This window comes from Manis javanica, chromosome 16, assembly GCF_040802235.1.
Source record: "Manis javanica isolate MJ-LG chromosome 16, MJ_LKY, whole genome shotgun sequence".
Taxonomy (NCBI): domain Eukaryota; kingdom Metazoa; phylum Chordata; class Mammalia; order Pholidota; family Manidae; genus Manis; species Manis javanica.
This window is the reverse complement of record NC_133171.1, coordinates 38,087,594-38,106,145: the sequence shown is the minus strand read 5'-3', so window position 1 is coordinate 38,106,145 and position 18,552 is coordinate 38,087,594. Positions and strand designations below refer to the sequence as shown.

Here is an 18,552-nt window from a genome sequence, read left to right as displayed (position 1 = left end):
TACCTAAGTTAGCCTGGGAGTTGGGTATGGCTGAAAGTGTTTTCAGGGAAAGCTTTTTGGAGAAAGTGATACTTAAACTGTATCTTGGGCAATTCTTGGAGTTTTCAGAAAATAAGAGTGGGTAAAAGGTGTGCCCTCCAGAAGGGATAATACTTGCAAAGACCCAGAGGCAGGAGGAAGCATGGTGCATTGGAGAGCGTTGTCAAGGGTTTAGTAGAGCTGGAGTGGCTGTGGAGATGGCTGCAAAAGCTAAAGCAAAGGCCAGTTCACACAGGGCCTGTGGAATTTACTCCTTATCCTCAGTAGGCTATAGTGATTCTAAAAGCTGTTTAGCAGGGCAGCAAGACCTGATCAGATCTGCATGTAGCACAGTGAGGTGTGGTGGTACTCACACCCACGCAAAGAGATTGCTTCTGTACCAGTTGCATTTCAAATTTGAAAATAATAATAAAGAATTGAAATCATAAATGACTTGCTTTTCATAAATTAAAATAGGTACTTGGTTATAACAGCACTCTGAACCACTTGCTTTCCATGTTATTTTAAGTGGAGTTATCACTAGAGCTGTGGGAATAGCACACATAACTCACATCCGAGCTTATCTTTGTCCCAGCTTTTAGAGAGGCACCTGAAATAACCTCTAATACCCATGGAGATTAAAATATCCTGTTTGTTTATATTTCATACTTATTTCCACTTTAATTTTATTTTTCCAATGATTACATTTTAATTTAAAAAGGTGAAAAAACGTAAATGAAGAAAACATGTACAGAGCATCAATATTATTAAGTGGATATTTTACTTACACATTTATAATATGCTTTTATGAATACAATACCCCTCCCCTGAATAGTTTGTGGTTTTCTATTTGTCTTACTTTCCAGCTAGATTTGCATGAGAACTTAGGTTAACTCAAGGGAGTAGGTAATGCATGTGAGCATCATTTGTTGTGGTATATTACAATAAGAAAAAAAACAATGTTTAAATCCAAGCAATGCTGGGTTAGTAAAAAGAGCACAAATTTTGTTAACAGACAGATCTGGGTCCAAATCCCAATTCTATTGCTTTCCAGATATGTAACATTGGGCAAGATATTTAGCCTCTCTAAATCTTAACTTCCTTTATGTAAAATAGAGCTAATAATAATTTCCTTGCAAGATTGTTGTGCTGAGTGAAAGAACATGTATTCAGGGCTTGTAAAGCTGTTTACAGAGTGGTGGCTAATAATCCAAAGAACACTGTGAAGGTGATGGATTCTGAAGCTGGAGTTGCTTACCAAGATTAGATGCAGAAAACACACACAGGGAGATGGGAAGTTAGCCCAGGAGGCTCAAACTAAGGCTGTCAGGAAAAGGAGAGAGAATAGTCAAAACTTGATTATTATGTCAGGGTAGGCTAACTACTGTAGCAAACAACCCCCAAATATCTATGGCATCATACAGTAAAGGTTTCTTTCTCCCCCTGTGTTGGTTTAGGTTTTCTGAGAAGCAAGCATTAAGATGAAATTAGACATGCAAAAGATTTACTGCAGGAAACACCTGTGAAATATAATAAGAGGATGCCAAGGGAGGCAAGGAGAGCTTTCAGACCATAGTACAGCTCTGACACCTGTGAAGGAGAAGGGCAAGGAAGAAGGATTGGGTAGAAAGAGTCCTGGACTTCAGTGTAGTTCCAAGAAAGATTCGTCCAGGCTGGCGGAGAATCCATGAGTCAGTCACCTACTGGAGGAATCCTGTGTCAAGGAATAAGTCTGAATTTGTATACAACATCCACCCCAACAGTTCAGTCATTGGCTGAGAGCAGCACATGGGAAATGTAGCCTTGGCCCAAACACAGTGCTCCATCCAAGGGGCAGCAGCTGGGTCCTAATAAGTTTTGTTCCCCTCCACAGGAGATCTGAATGGCACAGTTTCATGACCCCACAATCCCACATCATACTGCAATGAAGATCGGTTCTGGGAGTTTCAGAGCTCCACTGAGTCATTTAGGGACGCAGGCACCTTATATCTATGGCTCTGCACACCTCTAGGTTCCTGCAGTTCTATCCATTCAGTTGGCAGATGGGAAAAGACAATGAAGACAATGTATGAAAGGTTTCCATGGGTCTCACCTGGATTTTGCTCATATTACCTACATTCAGATTACATTGGCCAAAATGCAGTCACATGGCTTCGTCTAACTGTAGGAAGACTGGAAAATATAGACTAATTGCATACCACAGCAACCATTTGCATGAGGCAAGTGAGAGAGCAACATCCCAGTTCCTGGCTTAGATTACTGGATAGATGGTGGTGCCATTCACTAACACAGAAAATACAGCAAGGGGATGCCAGCTTCCCAGGAAGAGGCACTGTCTAGCAGGCAGGTGAATATCCAGGTCTGGAGCTCAGGGTCAGAAGCAACCCAGATGGTCATGGAAGCCCTGAGTTTCCAAAGGATAGTCTCAGAGCCTAATTTCACCTAAATGAAAGGGCTAAGAACATAACTCAGAAGAACATCAAAATTTAAGAGATTATGTGACTCAACATCTATTTCAATCTTCTTTGAGTGTGCCTTCCCATACTGCAGAGTTGAAAAATGAAAAACGACATTTGTGAAACTCCTTGAAGCTAGGGTTTCCAAGGAGGTGATTTAGGTTCTGCCCATCAGACACACTCAAATAAGACTCCCATTTCAGAGCTGAGTAAGTGGGGGGCCAGGCAGGGTAGGAAGCTCCCAATTTGCTGCTGTGGACTGCAACACCTCTACATCTCAGATTTCCTATTTCAGCAAGTATGTCCCAAATGTGGCAGAAGCAGATACCCCCTGAGCAACTCAGTCCTGAGTGTGGCTTTGTTCCTAGCGTCTACTTCTTCAACACTTCCATTGATTCTGTAAGCCAGTTAATACCGAGGAATTATCCCTTTCTGCTTAAACTAGCCAAGGTGGTTCTGCATCTAAACTGCGGCAGCTACAGTCAGAGAAACCTGAGCTTTATGAAAGAGGCTGAGAAGAACAGAGAAAAGAGCGCTGAAACCAGGATAGACAGCCTTCCCTGGGAAGGCAGTGTTTCAATAAGTGGTCAGCAATTAAATGCTGCAGAGAGGCCAAGACAGATACAAATGTAAAATAAAATCACTCATCCAGGAGGTCAAAGGTACTCTCAACAGGAGCAATTTCAGTGGAACAGTAGGGGAGGAAGCCGGATTGTGGGAGGTTTGGAAGATTCTTCCGTTTTGTTTGCACTCGGTGTGTGGAACAGGAGTCAGGCAGTACAGTCAAATGTTACTATCTGGTTTGAGAGGTAGAAGAAAGGTAATTCCATGCTTATTTCCTGAAACCCAACATGATAGTCCAATCCCTCCAGATGTAGGAATTTGTCTTCTGGCATCATTTATTCAAGGGAGATGTAACCCTAGCTCTGTTAGTTCTATAAAATAGTTCTCTGGACTTCCCAATTTTTAAAAGAGAAAGAAGATCCTTTTAGAAAATGGACATACTAAATTCCGCACAGGCAGAATGGCATGGGGGGTGAAAGCACAAGGTTTGGACTTGGCCAGACCCAGGCCTTCATCTTGGTTTTGTCGCAAGCAGACCACACGGCCTTTGGAAACTTACCTGTACTTACCTTCCTCTTTTGTAAAACAGGATAATATTTTCAACCACCAAGAGTGGTTGTGATGATTAATCAAATGTAAGGCACTTGGCAGGAGGACTGGCAAGTAAAAAGCACTCATAAATAATGAATAGTTCATTTTATAAGTGGCCAAAAATGCCTTTGGGGAAATAATGACCATTACTGCCTTCTTCCCATGCTTGTGGGCCAAATGAGATAATGCACAGGAAGGTGAAGTATAAGGCCTGTTATCAGAATGAAAACACACCCTGAGAAAGGTCACCACTTAAGCCAGACACTGACCAAGTTTCTTGACAGCTAGACTGTGCTACGGAGTTGGTGGGGAGAGCAGGGCCGGGAGAAAGAGAAGCTGTAGACGAATTTCAACTGCTGCAGTTTTTCCCAAGACTGGTCCTCATTGCAATAATAAACAATCCATTATAAAGGGGCAGCTGATTAATATCTACCTGGCAGTAAAGATGGAAACTCTGCATCTGGTACAGCTGGGTGAGTAGAAGGGGTAAAGGGAGCCGATATATTTGCCTGAAATTAAGTAAAGGATTCATGTATCAAGAATCTCATGCTGGCTGCTGCCTTCAGTGCTCAACTTCCCCCAACCTCCCTGCCTTTTTCTGGGCCTCTGCAGAAAGCGCACACCAGCTCTACACAAGGTAAGAATCCAAGAAACCTTTCATGGAGATAAACACCTGCTTGTGCAAATAGGAAGCCCAGAAATCCATGGAGGTGGGCAAATGGGTTCCTCCTGCTCGCCTGCCTAGCCCAGCCCGGCCCTTGGCTCTCCACGACCACAGAATAACTCCACTCTCTCTAGCCCCCTCTCCTGTTTCCTCTCACGGGAATATGTCCACAAAGGTGCCTACTAGTGGCTAACGGGGGACTCCTGGTGCCATGGCCCCACCCTCCATTCCACCCCCCAATTCTGTTCCTTTATTCTTTATCCTTATTCCTATTAACGACTAAACGCAGCCAGAGGAGTGAGTTTGTCTCTGTGGATTATTTCATTTTTTCAATTCACCACCGTTCTTCTAATCAGCAATCATCATTTTCCCTGTTAACTCATTCCAAGGTAAAGAATTTAAAGCCGGGTTAGAGTTAAAGGTCAGGCTGCCTGCTGCAGCTTGGAGGCATTCCTGGCAGTCCCAGGCGGTACTCACTTAGCTGCTGCCAGAGCCCCTTAGGGGACAGGCAGAACTGGTATGTGAGCAGGGGCAGTGTGATCTGCCTAACGTGTGTCAAAACTCGCTGAGTCGATCTCAGAGGGACAGGCCTGGTGCTGGCCCAGGGGAGGCTTAGTGAATCCCTCCTGACTGCTGTCCTTTGAGACCTCACATCCTGTAACTTTCCCAAGCAGACCTGTATTACACATGCTCAACCTAATAATCCTGCCCAAGCCCAGGTGTTCTGAAGGAGGCAGTGTAAGCACGCAATTAAAAAGAAAACGATAAGGTGCTATTTGCCCAGCAAAGACATTCGGTAGAGCAGATAACATATACACCTTGCACTACCTTCCTCCATCTTCGCATAGCACCCTACAAAGTCATTACAAGTCACCAAATTAGTATTCAATTGTGGCTGTCCCTTCTGCAGGTTGCAGTCAAAGATAATCTAATTTTATTCAAAATTCAATCTAGGGCATTTATACATTTATTTTAGCATCTATTCTATGCCTGGCATTGTGGGTGCAGGGCATGTATTAAAACATTGGGATTGCCTTGAAGGTATAGTCAATAGAGTTAGAGAAATAAGCTCCTTTACTAGTTCACAGTGAAGACTGAAGGCAGTAGATAAAAATCATTTTGATTTTTCTGCCCTTCACCCTAGACTCCTGAAGATCATACCCCGTACTTTCCTCCCACTCTCTTGCTTTGGAAAAGGAAAACTGAAACCTTGATTTAAGACTTATTCCTCTACAGGATTTGAACCTGACAGGAGACTATGCTTCATTCATTAAGATTTCTTTCATTGTCAACCTCTGCACCTGCCCTAGAAACATGTTCAAATCTATCCCATGTTTACATTTCTTTCTCTATCTTCCTTTCCTGTTGAGATACAGTTTTTCTTCTTCCATTCATGCAGTCAATCATTTACTCATTAATAAAGGCTTAGTGATGGACACTGTGGGCAAAGCCTCTCTTAGGCTGGCGACATAAAAACAAATAAGGTCTTGCCTTTGAGGTGCCCACTATGTGGTTGGGGAGGCACAGACAGGTACATATTGGTGCCACTGTTTTCCTTCTTTTTATTGTTAAATTTCCTAGAAAAGTAACCACCTTTTCATTACTAAGTCTCTGTGACCTCATAGATCTTCTGAAATAGACATCAAAGTCATCTGGGACTTCCTATTTCTGAATCTTTGCATTCACTCCTGTCAGCCCTCTTGCCAGACTTGACTTTGACGTCTTGCTGAGTTCTTGTCAAAACGTGGTTCCCTAGAGACAGCTCCTGTTCCAGCTACACCACTTACTATGTAGCCTGAGTCACATGCCCTCTCTGAGACTCAATTTACACTGAGACTGTCAACGGGGAGTTTTAAGTCTATGGATCAGGGTTATTGTGAGGATTAAATGAGATACAGATGAAAAGTTTCTGTCACATGGTTGATGCTAAACAAATATTAGCCTCCTTTCCTTTGACTACACTAAACATTTTTCTTAGTTCTTCACCTGTCTCTCTTATTTAGAATTTCTCTGCTGGATCGTTATTTTCACTATACCCTGAATTATAGGTATATGATGGAAATTTGGTTTTGGGGGTCTCCTCACCAATATTACAGGGCAAGTCCAAGATTTCTGTCTGAAGAGTCTACCCCTTCCCCACCTCCAGCTCCTTCCTACATCTTCCAGCAGGTGGAGCAGATGGGGACAAAACATGTGACCCACGCCTGGCCAATCAGAGTTTTGCATTCTCCAGGACAAACAGTGATTAGTTTAAGAATGGGCAAGTGATGCCTCTCAGAATCACTGAGACTCCAGGAGAGTTGTGCTGAGGCTTCTGGGAGTAAGGCACTTTTTCCCAGTGAGCTTCAATGATTGAAGATAAAAGACATAATACAGTCATCCTGCTACAATACGGCAAACACAACTCATGAATAGAGCTAAGCCAGAGAAAGCAACGCCACAGAATGGGAAAAGAAAAACAGTACAGGTGACATCATTTGATCCTCTGCAGCAGATCACACCTGAAGGCACCATCACTTCTAGACTTCTTTGCTTACATGAGCCATTAAGTCCCCTTCTAGCTTAAGCATTAATCCTTTTGGGGATAGCGTTTCCTGATACTTACAAGTAAATAAATTTTAACTGAGAGAAAAATATGTTACCACCCATTCCTCATTCATTCAACAATTGCTTACCAAGCATCTTGTGTGTGCTAAGGACTGTGCTAGGGACTAGAGAAGCAGCCCCTTTCTGCCTTCAAGAAGCCTGCAGGCTAGTGAGAGATGAGTAATAGGTAATGGCAATATAGTGCCAATAGAACTACAGAAAGGGGTTGTACATCATGCTTTGGAAGAGCAAAGAGTGGGCACCAAAACTACCTCTGGGAATGACAGAAGGCTTTCCAGGGGGTATAATCTACATGGAAACTCAAAGGATACATAGCCAGTTGATGATGGGAAGAGGGATAAAGAGTGTTTTATCTAGTAGGAAAATGATAAGCATGGCACAGAGAAAAGAGCACAGAGCCTTTTGGAGACCTATAAAGAGAATAGAGTTCTAGGGACAGGATCTATCAAGAGATTAGAGAGGTAAGCAAGAGCTAGGCCATGAAGGACTTTGAAAGCTTAAGGAGTTTGACTGGAAATATAAGCCTTTTCAAGATATGACAGCAACCTAAATGTCCATCAATAGATGAATAGATAAAGAAGATGTGGTACATATACACAGTGGAATATTATTCAGCCATAAAAACTGAAGAAATCCTAACCATTTACAGCAACATGGATGGATCTAGAGGGTATTATGCTCAGTGAAGTAAGCCAGGTGGAGAAAGACAAATACCATATGATTTTACTTATTCATAGAATATAAAACCAAAGTGAAACAGAAGGAAAAAAACAACATTAGATTCATAGACACTGAGAAGTGACCAGTGATTATCAAGGGGGAAGGGATGGAGAAGGTGAGAGGGAGATGAGGGGTATAAAGAGGATCAATAATTCACAATCACAATATAAGTTGGTCATGGGGATGATAGTACAACATGGAGAATACAGTCAATGATTTTGTAACATCTTTGTACATTGATAGGTAATTACCATACTAGAGGGGGTGAGAATTTAATAATATAGGTAACTGTTGAACCACTGTGTTGTACATTTGAAACCAATATAAGAGTGTGTATCAATGATACCTCAATAAAAATAATAAATAAATATAAGGCTTTTAGGGCGGAGCCAAGATGGCGGCATGAGTAGAGCAGCAGAAATCTCCTCCCAAAACCACATATACCTATAAAAATATAACAAATACAACTCTTCCTAAAATAGAGACCAGAGGACACAGGACAACATCCAGACCACATCCACACCTGCAAGAACCCAGCGCCTTGTGAAGGGGCAGCCGGAGCCAGGCCACGCCCACAGATACAGCGGAGATAAACTCCATAGCACCCAGGCAGGAAGCAGAAGACCTGTCTGCGCACAGCTGCCCAGCACAAGCCACTAGAGGTCGCTATTATCCCAGGAGAGGAAGACCGCAAACCAACAAGAAGGAAAGCTCTTCCAGCCGTCACTCGTACCAGCTCTGCAAACTATCTCTATCACCATGAAAAGGCAAAATACAGGCAGACAAAGATCACAGAGTCAACACCTGAGGAGACAGACCTAACCAGTCTTCCTGAAAAAGAATTCAAAATAAAAATCATGAACATGCTGATGGAGATGCAGAGAAAAATGCAAGAGCAATGGGATGAAGTCTGGAGGGAGATCACAGATGTCAGGAAGGAGATCACAGAAGTGAAACAAACCCTGGAAGGATTTATAAGCAGAATGGATAAGATGCAAGAGGCCATTGAAAGAATAGAAACCAGAGAACAGGAACGTATAGAAGCTGACATAGAGAGAGATAAAAGGATCTCCAGGAACGAAACAATACTAAGAGAACTATGCGACCAATCCAAAAGGAACAATATCCATATTATAGGGGTACCAGAAGAAGAGAGAGAGGAAAAGGGATAGAAAGTGTCTTTAAATAAATAATTGCTGAAAACTTCCCCAAACTGGGGAACCCCCAACAGAAAAGGATCCAAGGAGGACAACACCAAGACACATAATAATTAAAATGGCAAGGATCAAGGACAAGGAAAGAGTTTTAAAGGCAGCTTTAAAGTTTTAAAGAAAAAGTTCACCTATAAAGGAAAACCCATCAGGCTATCATCAGACTTCTCAACAGAAACCCTACAGGCCAGAAGAGAATGGCATGATATATTTAATACAATGAAACAGAAGGGCCTTGAACCAAGGATACTGTATCCAACATGACTATCATTTAAATATGAAGGTGGGATTAAACAATTCCCAGACAAGCAAAAGCTGAGGGAATTTGCTTCCCACAAACCACCTCTACAGGGCATCTTACAGGGATTGCTCTAGATGGGAGCACTCCTAAAAAGAGCACAGAAAAAAACACAAAACATATGAAGAATGGAGGAGGAGGAATAAGAAGGGAGAGAAGAAAAGAATCTCCAGACAGTGTATATAAAAGCTCAATAAGTGAGCTAAGTTAGGCAGTAAGATACTAAAGAGGCTAACCTTGAACCTATGGTAACCACGAATTTAAAGCCTGCAATGGCAATAAGTACATATCTCTCAATAGTTACCCTAAATGTAAATGGACTTAATGCACCAATCAAAAAACACAGAGTAATAGAATGGATAAAAAAGCAAGACCCATCTATATGCTGCTTACAAAAAACTCACCTCAAACCCAAAGACAGGCACAGACTGAAGGTCAAGGGATGGAAAAACATATTTCAGGCAAACAACAGCAAGAAGAAAGCAGGGGTTGCAGTACTAATATCAGACAAAATAGACTTCAAAACAAAGAAAGTAACAAGAGATAAAGAAGGACACTACATAATGATAAAGGGCTCAGTCCAACAAGAGGATGTAACTATTCTAAATATATATGCACCCAACACAGGAGCACCAGCATATGTGAAACAAATACTAACAAAACTAAAGAGGAAATAGATTGCAATGCATTGATTTTAGGAGACTTCAACACACCACTCACCCCAAAGGATAGATCCACCGAGCAGAAAATAAGGACACACAGGCACTGAACAACACACTAGAACAGATGGACCTAATAGACATCTATAGAACTCTACATCCAAAAGCAACAGGATATACATTCTTCTCAAGTGCACATGGAACATTCTCCAGAATAGACCACATACTAGCCCACAAAAAGAGCCTCAGTAAATTCCAAAAGATTGAAATTCTACCAACCAATTTTTCAGACCACAAAGGTATAAAACCAGAAATAAATTCTACAAAGAAAACAAAAAGGCTCACAAACACATGTAGGCTTAACAACATGCTTCTAAATAATCAGTGGATCAACGAACAAATCAAAATAGAGATCAAGGAATATATAGAAACAAATGACAACAACAACACAAAGCTCCAACTTCTGTGGGATGCAGCGAAAGCAGTCTTAAGAGGAAAGAATATAGCAATCCAGGCACACTTGAAGAAGGAAGAACAATCCCAAATGAATAGTCTAACATCACAATTATCAAAACTGGAAAAAGAAGAACAAATGAGGCCTAAAGTCAGCAGAAGGAGGGACATAATAAAGATCAGAGAAGAAATAAACAAAATTGAGAAGAATAAAACAATAGCAAAAATCAACGAAACCAAGAGCTGGTTCTTTGAGAAAATAAACAAAATAGATAAGCCTCTAGCCAAACTTATTAAGAGAAAAAGAGAATCAACACAAATCAACATAATCAGAAATGAGAATGGAAAAATCATGACAGACTCCACAGAAATACAAAGAATTATTAAAGACTACTATGAAAACCTATATGCCAACAAGCTGGAAAACCTAGAAGAAATGGACAACTTCCTAGAAAAATACAACCTCCCAAGACTGACCAAGGAAGAAACACAAAAGTTAAACAAACCAATTACGAGCAAAGAAATTGAAACAGTAATCAAAAAACTACCCAAGAACAAAACCCCCGGGGTGGACGGATTTACCTTGGAATTTTATCAGACACACAGAGAAGACGTAATACCCATTCTCCTTAAAGTTTTCCAAAAAATAGAAGAGGAGGGAATACTCCCAAACTCATTCTATGAAGCCAACATCACCCTAATACCAAAACCAGGCAAAGACCCCACCAAAAAAGAAAATTACAGACCAATATCCCTGATGAATGGAGATGCAAAAATACTCAATAAAATATTAGCAAACAGAATTCAACAGTATATCAAAAGGATCATACACCATGACCAAGTGGGATTCATCCCAGGGATGCAAGGATGGTACAACATTCGAAAATCCATCAACATCATCCACCACATCAACAGAAAGGAATACAAAAACCACATGATCATCTCCATAGATGCTTAAAAAGCATTTGACAAAATTCAACATCCATTCATGATAAAAACTCTCAGCAAAATGGGTTTAGAGGGCAAGTACCTATGATAAACCCACAGCTAACATCATACTGAACAGCGAGAAGCTGAAAGCTTTTCCTCTGAGATTGGGAACAAGACAGAGATGCCCACTCTCCCCACTGTTATTTAACATAGTACTGGAGGTCCTAGCCATGGCAATTAGACAAAACAAAGAAATACAAGGAATCCAGATTGGTCAAGAAGTTAAATTGTCACTATTTGTAGATGATATGATATTGTACATAAAAAACCCTAAAGAATCCACTCCAAAACTACTAGAACTGATATCGGAATACAGCAAAGTTGCAGGATACAAAATTAACACACAGAAACCTGTGGCTTTCCTATACACTAACAATGAACCAGTAGAAAGAAAAATCAGGAAAACAACTCCATTCACAATTGCATAAAAAAGAGTAATACCTAGGAATAAACCTAACCCAAGTGAAAGACCTATACCCTGAAAACTACAAGTCACTCTTAAGAGAAATTAAAGGGGACACTAACAAATGGAAACTCATCCCATGCTCATGGCTAGGAAGAATTAATATCGTCAAAATGGCCATCCTGCCCAAAGCAATATACAGATTCAATGCAATTCCTATCAAATTACCAACAACATTCTCCAACGAACTGAAACAAATAGCTCAAAAATTCATATGGAAACACCAAAGACCCCGAATAGCCAAAGTAATCCTGAGAAAGAAGAATAAAGTGAGGGGAATCTCACTTCCCAACTTCAAGCTCTACTACAAAGCCATAGTAATCAAGACAATTTGGTACTGGCACAAGAACAGAGCCACAGACCAGTGGAACTGATTAGACTCCAGACATTAACCCAAACATATACGGTCAATTAATATTTGATAAAGGAGCCATGGACATACAATGGGGAAATGACAGTCTCTTCAACAGATGGTGCTGGCAAAACTGGACAGCTACATGTAGGGGAATGAAACTGGACCATTGTCTAACCCCATACACAAAAGTAAATTCAAAATGGATCAAAGACCTGAATGTAAGTCATGAAACCATAAAACTCTTAGAAAAAAACATAGGCAAAAACCTTTTAGACATAAACATGAGTGACCTCTTCTTGAACATATCTCCCCGGGCAAGGAAAACAACAGCAAAAATGAACAAGTGGGACTATATTAAGCTGAAAAGCTTCTGTACAGCAAAAGACACCATCAATAGAACAAAAAGGAACCCTACAGTGTGGGAGAATATATTTGTAAATGACAGATCTGATAAAGGCTTGACGTCCAAAATATATAAAGAGCTCACACGACTCAACAAACAAAAAACAAATAATCCAACTAAAAAATGGGCAGAGGAACTGAACAGACAGTTCTCCAAAACAGAAATACAGATGGCCAACAGACACATGAAAAGATGCTCCACATCACTAATTATCAGAGAAATGCAAATTAAAACTACAATGAGATATCACCTCACACCAGTAAGGATGGCTGCCATCCAAAAAACAAACAACAACAAATGTTGGCGAGGCTGTGGAGAAAGGGGAACCCTCCTACACTGCTGGTTGGAATGTAAATTAGTTCAACCATTGTAGAAAGCAGTATGGAGGTTCATCAAAATGCTCAAAACAGACCTACCATTTGACCCAGGAATTCCACTCCTAGGAATTTACCCTAAGAATGCAGCAATCAAGTTTGAGAAAGACAGATGCACCCCTATGTTTATCACAGCACTATTTACAATAGCCAAGAATTAGAAGCAACCTAAATGTCCATCGGTAGATGAATGGATAAAGAAGATGTGGTACATATACACAATGGAATACTACTCAGCCATAAGAAGAGGGAAAATCCTACCATTTGCAGCAACATGGATGGAGCTGGAGGGTATTATGCTCAGTGAAATAAGCCAAGCAGAGAAAGAGAAATACCAAATGATTTCACTCATCTGTGGAGTATAAGAACAAAGGAAAAACTGAAGGAACAAAACAGCAGTGGAACCACAGAACCCAAGAATGGACTAACAGGTACCAAAGGGAAAGGGACTGGGGAGGATGGGTGGGTAGGGAGGGATAAGGTGGGGGAAAAGAAAGGGGGTATTAAGATTAGCATGCATGGGGGGGGAGAAAGGGGAGGGAGGGCTGTACAACACAGAGAAGACAAGTAGTTATTCTACAACATTTTGTTATGCTGATGGACAGTGACTGTAAAGTGGTTTATAGGGGGGACCTGGTATAGGGGAGAGCCTAGTAAACATAATATTCTTCATGTAAGTGTAGATTAAAGATAACAAAAAAAAAGAAAGAGAAGGGGGATTACTCCCTGATAGGATAAAACTAACTGTAAATCAACAATTAATGCATGCTTTAAAAATCCTTAATTTTGATCACTTAAAGGGTGTCAGATGATCAGCTATGGAGGTACACTTTTCGGATAATATTCCTTTCTCTTAAAAAAAAAAAACAGTTCCTGTGTGGTGACCTCCAATGAGTTCTACACAATGGTATAAAGGGCATATCAAAGTGTGGGCAAAGGGTCTGTTTGTGTTTATACAGAGGATCAAAGCCTAATTTGGCTACCCAGAAAATGAACTAAGATACGATATGAAGAAGAACTTCCAACATCAGCACTCTCTTGAAGAGTCATACCAGAAGATGATCATCAAAAAACCTCAACAAAGATCCAGGCGATGCTGCAGTTGTAGCTGCATCCATCCCACCGGTTCCTGGACTTGCCATTGGAATGAAGAGGAGATATCTAAGCTGGCCCGTGCTTTCTGTAAAACAACAAATTTGACTGGATCTATACTGTTGGAACTCAACCAAGAATTAGGAGAAGTGCAAGTTGTAGTGCTCCAAAATCTTATGACTACAGACTATCTACGGTTAAAAGAACATATGGGATGTGAACATTTCCCAGGAATGTGTTGTTTTAATTTGTCTGATTTCTCTCAGACTGTTCAAGTACAGTTGGACAACATCCATCATATCATAGACAAATTTTCACAAATGCCTAGGGTGCCTAACTGGTTTTCTTGGCTTCACTGGAGATGGCTGGTAATTATAGATCTGCTTTGGTTATGTAACTGTATTCCTATTATGTTAATGTGTGTGCACAATTTAGTTATTAGTTTAAAACCTATACATGCTTAAGTTACTCTACAAGAAGATATGTCAAAGAAATAATCAATCCTCCCATGTTTTCTTCCATCTGCTACCTCTATAGCTTTACTTCTTCCTTCCTAATTACAATCCTTAAATAGAATTCATGCCTCATATCGAATTTACCGAGTATCATAATTCCTCCAAGTGGTAAAGATATCTCAAGACAAATGCTGGGCATAGAAGCCACAGGGCATAAATCTGCAAAGAATTAAAAAGCTAACCTTTTCAAACAATATGGCTTCTCTCTCACTTACCAACTTTACATCTCCCTGTATGGCCCCGGAAGATGACTGGTTAGCCAGAGACGGGTAAGATTCCTCAAGGGAGGAACAACCTAAGACAGGCAAGGTCGCAGGGGGGCCATCAGGTGAGAAATTGGGGATCAACAGTGGTGAGGCTTAGAACCTCACCCCCCCCTGTTTTGAGAGAAATCTTCTGCATCCGTGGATGTTTTATTGCCCTTGTCTAGCTTGGATTAACACATAGTCTACAGGCACACACCTGATCATCTACAATTGCTCTCTTACAACACTAAACTATGTTTCCTACCTTTATCTTGCATCTACCTACCACTTCAGCATTTTATTAAAAATAAAAATAATAATAATAATAAAGGGAGAAATGTGGGATCCACATATAAATCAAGTATAAAAATCAAATATTCATATTTGACCTGATTGTTTATAGTTCATAATGCGTGATCAAAACCAAAAGTTTCTGTGATGACTGCCCTTGTACTGTTCACCATGTAAGAACTTATTCACTATTGAAGAATTTGTTCACCGTGTAAGAACTTGTTCATTATGCTTCAGAAGATTGGAGACTGATGAGAATTAGGCTGGGGGTGGATTAATGATTGTGCATTGAGCATTGACTCCCCTATACAGAATTTTATTGTTGTTAACAACCATTTGATCAATAAATATGAGAGATGCCCTCTCAAAAATAAATAAATAAATAAATACTTGCTGAAATAATAAAAAAAAACAACCCTGTTAAGACAAGTGAAACTTAAAAATAAATTTATATTAAAGAAGCAAAATATATATATATATATGTATATATATATATATATACATATATATATATAAGGCTTTTAGCAGGGGAGTGTGTGGACGTGGTCACCTACCACTGTATCCACACACGTACACCATCCACTTCCACAGCTGGAAATCTCACCTACTTTCAGGTTGACGATCTCCAATTCTATGTCTCAGACCTCTCTCCTGAGTTTCAGATACACAAGTCCATGTGGACATCCTATGGGAACTTCAAATGAATCTCTCTATCTTCTGCCTTCTCTGTCATTCTGCTTGAGTCCTCAGATTCAGTAACAGCATTGTCTTCTTTCCAGTTACTGGCTGTAAACCCTTGAGTCACCTTTCTCTCTTCCATTTCCTATACCATACTCAATGGTTGCCAAATTTCAGCAATTCTATTTTCAGAAAATCTCTTTCATTTTCATGTGAAATGAAAGAGCTATATTTTTAATTTTCCAGAAAGCTTTCCCATCCCCCTTCATCTGATAACTGAACCAGCATATGACCCAGGCCTGGCTACTCATGGTGTCTGTGGCAGATGGATGCTAGGGTGACCCTTCATGATCTCCACTGCCTAGTGTTCGTGCTTCTGTGTGATCCCCTCTCTTTGGGTGTGGGTGAGACCTATGACTTGCTTTTACCCAACAGACTATGGCACAGGGGATGGGATGTCACTCCCGTGTTTACATTATACTAATAAGAACTTTCTTACTAGAAGGCTTGCTCTAGAGATTCTTCCTGCCTGTTTGATGAAGTAAGTAGCCATGCTGAGGAAGCCTGTGTGACCAGGAACTGTGGGCAGCCTCTAGGAGCTGAAGGCAGCCTCCAGCCAACAGCCAGCAAGAAGCCAGGGACCTCAAGAGCAAGAAAATTAGGTCCACCAACAACCTCAATGAGCTTAGAAGTAGATCCTGTCCCAGTTTAGCCTCTAGATGAAAACTTTGTGCTGATTCCTTGATGACAATCTTGCAGAGAACCCAGGTATGCTGTGCTCAAACTCTTGACCTATAAAACTGTGAGATAAGAAATGTACCTTGTTTTAAGCCACTAAGTTGTTGGCAAACTTTTATGAAGCTACAGAAAACTAATACAGTGTCCCATTCTTACCGCCTGGCAGATAAATTAGCTGCTCACCTACTGGCCATTGTTCTTCCTGTCGGAACACTAATTCTGTTTTAGACATTGGGCACCCATGTGCTTCATGGATACTTCTCCAACCCTAGGGGTCTTGGATGATTGGATCCAATTAACAATTTAAAAAGTAGCATTCAATTGCTTGGCCCTACTAACCTTGTCCTCAAGCCACATTAAAGGTCTTGCTTTCCTCACACATGGCTCATAAGCTCCTAGTTTTCTACTCCCGGTTAGGCCATCCTTTGGGTCAAAAATGCTCTTCCTGAAATATCTTTATCTAGTGAAGCCCTTGTTACTAATGTAAGTTAGGCCTGTGTTTGGCTACAAATCACAGGAAGCTTGACTACAGTATATTTAAAAAAGGTTGAGGAGGGGACTTTCTCTGCCATAACATGCATTGCCTAGCACAATAGCAAAAAAAAAAAAAAAACCCTAAACCAAAAATTATTAATAATGTAGAAAAGTTGGTAAACACTTAAAAAATAATGTTAATAGTAAACATTTTAGACTTTGTGGAGGAAAACCAAAGATATTACATAGGCACTTAGATAACAAGAGACAAAACTCCTGCCCTGCCCTGTTTGCTTGGTGCAGGTCATCTGGGTTGTGGGCATGCTTGCATCCAGCTGCGTCCTGCTGCAGACATTCATGGGAGAAAGAGCTTACCAGCCCAGAGGGCTGCTCCCATCTTGCTCCTGAAGGGGAAGGGGCCTGGCCAGGTGGGTAATGAGAATGGTACCTCCATGGTCATTATCACTCTACCCCAACGGCTGGTGAGTCCAATGTATCAACTTGGGCAACTGGCCAGAGGCAAAGGGACTCACATGGTCACCAAGCCCAAATGAAAGTCCCCCCATTAGCTGCCGACAATGGTGTGCCCAAGATGGTGGTGGTGACCAGCTGGACCCTAAGCACCAGCAATGCACAGCTGGCCACTGGCTTGGGACCAAGCACTGGGAGAAGAGGGGGGAAGTAGGGGCAGAGGAAGATGCCATGACTTGGTCTCCTTGGCTTAAGGTGCCAACCTGCTCAGGCAGTGCCCCTGAGGCAGACAAACACACATTTGGCCTGGGGGCTGTGGCTTGCCAATGTTTGACAAGAGTAAGGTAATTGCTAATTCTTGTTTGGGTGGTTTGAAGACATCAGATTGACATCTTGTGATTCTTTTTGTCTTTCCCTCATGGTCTCAAGATGACTGCTTCAGCTCCAACCATAATATATGCATTCAAATCAGAAGGGAGAAAAAGTAAATGGGGTGACGATAGTCTTCTTTACTAACAGAAGTGTCTCCAGGGCCAACCCCAGCAAATTTTCTTTAAGTTACAGAGGCTAGAACTCCATGGTTTCATTCTCAGAGAGTGTCTCCAAATGGTGGTCAGTACCCCAGTGGCAGCCCTGGGGTTACATGGTCCTCACTAAGCAGACAGGTGTCCCCTTACTAATGATTCCTGCCAGTCCCATAGAAAACACCCAATGGTCCACTTGGGTTCCATATTCATGCCTGTTGCCCATGGGTTAGGAAACGGACTGGCCAGCCTGGGTGCATTCCTGACCCAGGCCAGGGGAAGTGAGGCAATGTGATTGTCAGCACTGCCATGTGTGGGAGGGTGAGTTCCCGAAGGAAAAGACACTGGCAAAAACAGACATCCACTACAGAAGACAGTGAGTACATGGCTGCTCAATCGAACTGAAGTATCACTGTGAAGTAGTTATATTCAAGATATGGATTTGTTTTTCAGATATCTACATTATTAAATGCTCACTGCAGTAAGTGGAGTTAATGGATATTTAAATGCTGCTATCCTAGCAATATATAAGACAATTGACAGTATTGGCCTTTAAGAAATTTACAGCCTATGGTAGACAGTGATTATTTGGCTAAAGATACTTCTTTTGGTAACAAATAAAGTATTTAACAAAATATATAGCATCAGCAAAGCCATAAGATTCTGAATAACAGACCTCTAAATAAGTCAACGGTGTA

The 18,552-nt window shown here is 41.1% G+C and overlaps 1 protein-coding gene across 13 annotated transcripts in view; it reads right to left on the bottom strand.

Moving 5' to 3' along the window:
* MCM3 (minichromosome maintenance complex component 3) overlaps positions 1–18,552 on the bottom strand; it is a 107,122-nt gene that overhangs the window by 35,666 nt on the left and 52,904 nt on the right. For 4 of the 13 annotated variants that reach the window (XM_073224996.1, XM_073224993.1, XM_073224991.1 and 1 more), the window contains one exon: positions 1,277–1,341. The exons of the other annotated variants lie outside the window; for them this stretch is intronic. The gene's annotated coding sequence lies outside the window, so the exon portion shown is untranslated. The remainder of the gene's footprint in view (positions 1–1,276; positions 1,342–18,552) is intronic. 13 annotated transcript variants of the gene reach the window in all.